Genomic DNA, 5,907 nt, shown 5'->3' on the forward strand with positions numbered 1-5,907 from the left:
CCTCAACATTCTCTGCCTGAGCCAAACCTTGAGATGTTCTGACTCCCAGCCTGGAAACCCAGCAGTGCATCAGATAATGCTGCAGCCTCCTGCCAACTTGGCCTCTGCTCCTGCTCTGCCCTCCCTCACCTGCCCTGGAACAGCTCCCACAAACACATTTCCCCTCCTCTCCCAGGGTTTCCATGTTTATTCACCCTTATTATTGCAGGGGGTTGTTCCCCTGCCTCCTGCTGCTGCTCCAGGGGTTATCATGGAATGCTGGTTTGGGGTGGAAGGCACCCCAGAGATCACCCAGCTGCCTCCTTTCCTTGCCAGGGTAAGAGCCCACATCTCCCTGCAGAGCTGCTTTCCCTTTGCACCCTCCTGGCACAGACAATCATCATTTATTGGGGGATAACTGGTGCCCAAAAGTGACCCCACCTGCCCCAGGACACTCTATCCTGCAGGGTGGATCTAAGGCTTGGACACACCTGATTATTATTGGTCTCAATCCTCACACCCTGTCATTACAATTCCAATATTGCACACGCAGCTGGATTTGGGAGGAGGGCAGGAGGGGCAGGGCTGCTTTAGCTGCTTGGATCCCCAGGCAAGGTGTGATGGAAGCTGGAATCACAGAATCCCAGAATGGTTTGGGTTGGAAGTGACCTTAAAAATCACTGGAAGGGACCTGCCATGGGCAGGGACACCTCCCACTAGCCCAGGATGCTCCAACCTGGCCTTGGACACTTCCAGGGGTGGGACAACCACAGCATCCTGGAATTCCATTCCAGGGCCTCTCCACCACCACTGAGAAAAATTTCCTCCATATATCCACCCTAAATTTCCCTCTTTCAGCCTAAACCCACCCCCCCTTTTCCTACTCCAGTTCCTGATGGATTTTCTGGGAGCAAGGAGCTTTTCACCCTTGTTGGCCTGAGCTGGACAAATCAGTGCTAAACCAATATTTGCAGCTGTAAAGAGTCTGGCACCACAATTCCAGTGTTTCCTCTGGATAACAGAACCCTGCTCTCCCTCCTGTGAAAAGAACCCTGTGTCTGCCTCTGAGCCCAGCTGTAAATTCATCCTCAGGGTTCTGTGCCACCAGCCCAGCACTGATTCAGTTTAACAGCCTTGAAGGGACTCAGAGGCAGCTGCCAGTTTTTCCTGCTGAGATTGACAGGTTTAATTGGGTAATGAAGCCAAGTGAGGATTTAATTAATATCTTTGGAATTAATGGATTATTAAATGGGATGTGAGCACCACACCTCTGGGAGCCAGGAATGGGAATGAACTCTGCAGGAGCTGCACATGCCACGGGCACCAACGGGGTGTTCAGGTGGATTGTTGGCAGGAGTGGAACTTCTGAAACACTCCACTGCAAATAACCCCAAAACCTCACCCAAATAACCCAAATAACTCACTCCAAATAACCCAAAATGCTCACCAGCCCCTCCCACCCCTGGGGCTCCAGGTGACCCAGGAGCTCTGAGAACCCTCCAACCTTCCTGCTGGTCGAGGTGACTCTGACCTGGGGAACACGCTGGGGTGATGTCTGAGCTGTGGGAGGCCCGAGAGGGGCACATTGTGCAGCTTTTGTACAGAGCTAAATGACCCCCAGGCCCCCACCCCAGCATTCCACCCTGGGCTGCAATCCCACATCCCCCCAGGTTTTACTGGGGGGATTAAAGAGCTTTGGCTGTGCCTTGTTTGGCAGATGAAAGATGCCCCTGTGGGATCAGGGCACTGTCATTATCCCAGAGCTCCAAGCAAACCCCCTTTACTGCTGGGGAGCAGTTCCTCAGTTTCGGAGTTCTTTGGGAGGAGAATTGTTTAACCACCACCTTTTGTTCAGCTGGAGCTGGAAAATGTGCCCAGAGCTCTTCCCATGGGAGAGGAAATCCCGGGAACAAGGGCTGTGTTTGGCCATTAAATCCATTAAATGCTTTTAGCTGAGGCTGAGGTATGAAAATGGGAGCTGAGCAGCTGAAGGTCACTGACTGGGGTTCCCTTTGGGATCAGGGGGATTTTGGCTGGAAGGGGATTAAATGAGGAGTGTGGAAAACACAAAAAAACCCAGAAGAGATGGATCTTTGTGCCAAAGGCAACTGGAACCTGCAGAGGTGGCTGAACACAACATCAGTGGGGTTTCTAAACTCCCAGTGCCCTCGAAGGACATCTGGAATTAAATCTCATCCCCAAATCCTCCTTTCTCCTCTGGCAACCACAAAGTTGCACAACCACGTCCAGCCTGGGTTTGTTTGGCTTTGCTGGGGGATGGGACAGCACAGGGGAGCAGCAGTTTTGGGGTCTAAAAGAGAATAAATGTCACCTCTGACAGCTCCAAATGCAGGGAGAGGAGCAAGAGAGTTTTGGGGGGTTATTTTTTACAGGGTTGAATGAAGGGAATCGAGTTCATATAAAACACAACTTCCAGTGAATATTAAAGTGCAGAACTCTGGTGTGAGCAATAAACACTGAATATACAGATAATAAATGGGGATCTGACTTAGATCCTTATTTCACCCTCACTCTTGTAGATAACCATGAAAAAACACCCAATAATATTTATTTGACCCTCCATTCTGAGGGGGTTTGGAAATAGGATTCCAGGTGACAGCTCAGACCACACTGGAAACCTGCTCCAGAATATGGATGTCCAGGATCCAAAGCAGCCTTCATCGGGCAGCAATTCCCAGATTTTAGTTAGCCTGTTTATCTCTTAATTTTGATTTATTTTTATTTTAGCCCAGTGCTGTTTGTTTTTCTCTCCCGAGCCCGGAATGGCTCAGATAAAAATCTGTGGAAAACTGAAGGCTGAGGATAATTCTCTGCTCCAACGTGTGGTAACAACCCAGAGTATTCCCCTCCAGCCAGGCCGAGCCTGGAGCCCAATTACAGCAAATTATAGAGCGGCCCAGGAAGGAGCAGGAGCAGCAGCTTCCTCGGGCAGATTTAATCTCAGTATGCAAAGCAGCTCTGCAGGAGCAGGAGTGGCACTTCCAAAACCCCAAAATCAACCTGCTGACAACAACAACAACATCATCAACAACAACAACAACGTCACCCTCAAAAAAAAAACCAAACCAACCCAAGATGAGGAATCTTCCCCCTGGGCTGGTTTGATGGGAGGTGAGTTTGGGGCTCTCCTGGGAAAGGAGGGATGAATTCCCTGCAGGAAAAGGCCAAACCCTGCTGGGTTCTGAGCTCTCAGCAGGGTTTGTGTCTCACCTGCCCAGGGAGGATCTGCTGCTCTTATCTCGGGAAGGGCTCTTTGATGTGTTGGGAAAGGAGGGCTTGGACCTCTGCCAGCGGGGTTTGCATCTTGCATCTCATGTTTCTGAAAGGATTTCAGGGCTGCAAGGGCCTGAAATTCAGCAAAAGCAAGTTCAGGGTCCCCTTAAAACTCCTCCAGCCCCAGGAACCAAACTGGGGGTTGGTCAGACCGCTGTGATTTATTTTATGTGTTAAAAACTGTCCTTTAAACCACTTTTCTACACGTTGGAAAACCCTCAAAGGCAACGAAACGAGGTTCTTCCTGACTTTTCTAAAATATTTGGTTTGGTAACTCCTTTAATTGTCTCAGCTGTCAATCACTGTAATTAGTAGTTACTTTTAATTCCCACAAATTATGTGAGTCACATTGTTCTGGGCAGCTTCCTGTCACATCCATTGGCTGGGTACATTCCTCTGGTCATTAAAAGGATTTCACAGTCATGAAATGTAAATAAAATAATTTGTTTGGGCCCTTGCTTTTATTTTTTTTGCTTCAGCTTTATTAATTTGCCACGAGAACGTAACTAAGCCTCTTTTTTTTAAATGTAAATGTGATCATCTAAATCACAATATCTGCATTTTTCAGGCCTTGTGAATTTATTCCAGCTGAGATTGTGGGCTGTGCTTCAGGTGATGTTTCCTCTGGGTCCTCCAGTCCTGCAGGTGATTGTTCTCCTCATATTGGCCTCTAACAAACGTGTCCACAAAGGAAAATTCAATTTCTTCTCAGTATGTTTTTTGGTGTTTATTCTCAAGGGGATGAGTAACAAACATTCAGAAAGGAAAATGCAATTTCTTGTCAATATGTTTTTTGGTGTTTATTCTCAAGGGGATGAGTAACAAACATATTCACCAAGGAAAATTCAGTTTCTTCTCAGTATGTTTCTGGTGTTTATTCTCAAGGGGATGACCAACAAACTTATTCAGAAAGGAAAATTCATTTTCTTCATAGTTTTTAGGGTTTTTTTTCTGTCTGTCCTGAAGGGGGTGAGTCTTTGAGATGAGGAACTGCTGGTAAACTGCAAAACCTTGGGCAGGAGCTTCTCTTCAGCTGAATTTCCAATGGAATTGTTGCCCAGGAAGTGCTTTGGTGTCTCTCACTTTCTATACGGAATGTGATAGAGTTGTGTGGGAGAACATCTGCCCAAAGGACAGTTCCAGAACATCTCCCCAAAGAACAATTCCAGAACATCTGCCCAAAGGACAGTTCCAGAACATCTCCCCAAAGAAAAATTCCAGAACATCTGCCCAAAGGACAGTTCCAGAACATCTCCCCAAAGAACAATTCCAGAACATCTCCCCAAAGAACAATTCCAGAACATCTGCCCAAAGGACAATTCCAGGTCCTAAATCCTGTCCCCAAACCTCAGGATTGAACACACACAGAGGCCATGGACCCTTACAGAGTGTTTGGGGGGAAAATCCACCATCCCAATGGGTCTGGAAGAGAAAATCAAAGCCCAGCTGATGGTGGAGGGACCTTCAGCCCAGGGCTGGGCTGGGTGAAGCATCCCCTGTGTGGGATTGAGGGTTATCTCCTCATCATAAGCTGGGGATCAAAACAGTTGCGACAAGGGAAGGTCCTGGCAGGGGAAAACATCCCATTGCCCAAGGGGCAGGGGGTGGTTCCATAAAGGTGGCTCCCAATTTCTCTTCTCCATGACAGGCCTATAAAAGTGCTCATCACTCAGGGCCCTGGAGCTGCCTCTGCTGACTTTGGGCTTCTTGGTGACTGGGTAAGTTGGATTTGCCTGAATCAGCTCCTGACGGGGCACGTGGGTTTATGGGGAGCACTCAGGTGACACCACAGACCCCGGGGCAGGGTGGGAGCTGCTCCTCTAAAAACATCCTGCTTGGAAGGACTCACAAATCGAGGTGTCAAATATAAAGGCATCACCTGGTGGAGGGAGGGGGGGAAAGGAATGGGAATTTTAAAGGTGTTGATATGAGGAGTTTCTGGGGATGGAGCATCTGTGAGTGGAGAAGGGTCACCCCAAAACCAGGATCAGCCTGGGATGGACTCTCAGGCAAAAGGCACAGCAAAGGGAACGGTGTGAGGGAGGGACAGAGGGATGTTCTTCCCAAAACTCCTGCTGGGAACAGACCACAGGGCAAATCTTCCCAGTAAATCCTTCCCTGGGAGGGTGGGGAGGCCCTGGCACAGGTTGCCCAGAGAAGCTGTGGCTGCCCCATCCCTGGAAGTGTCCAAGGCCAGGTTGGATGGGGCTTGGAGCAACCTGGGCTGGTGGAAGTGTCCCTGCCCGTGGCAGGGGGTGGCACTGGATGATCTTTAAGGTCCCTTCCCACCCAACCCATCCCATGACTTTATGGAGCACTGGAGAGGAGTGGGAGCAGGCTCAGAAGCCTCTACCCAGCAACCCACCTCCCCTGATGGATCTGCTTCCGAGCAGGATGGGTTGTGCCTTGGAAACGAGGGCTATTTTCCATCATTCCAGTTTTTAAATCCCTGACTCACAAATTCAGACAACTCAGACATTTACATCTGTGAGTGCCCAGCCGAGGACCCCCCACACCGCCATGACCCCCGTGGCCTTGGCACAGCTCCTTCTTTCTGCCTCTCTGACCCCTCTGGCTGTGACCTGACGGGGTTTGTGTCCCCTCTGGCTGTGACCTGACGGGGTTTGTGTCCCC

At 49.4% G+C, this 5,907-nt stretch overlaps 1 protein-coding gene across 1 annotated transcript in view; it reads left to right on the forward strand.

The window, feature by feature from the left end:
• The first annotated feature begins 4,966 nt into the window (after window positions 1-4,966).
• Window positions 4,967-5,907, forward strand: part of LOC113960198 (scale keratin-like) — a 6,474-nt gene continuing 5,533 nt past the window's right edge. Inside the window, exon 1 of the mRNA XM_027669617.1 lies at window positions 4,967-4,991. The gene's annotated coding sequence lies outside the window, so the exon portion shown is untranslated. The remainder of the gene's footprint in view (window positions 4,992-5,907) is intronic.

Source organism: Corapipo altera, unplaced genomic scaffold (genome assembly GCF_003945725.1).
Source record: "Corapipo altera isolate COAL_440 unplaced genomic scaffold, ASM394572v1 311, whole genome shotgun sequence".
Taxonomy (NCBI): domain Eukaryota; kingdom Metazoa; phylum Chordata; class Aves; order Passeriformes; family Pipridae; genus Corapipo; species Corapipo altera.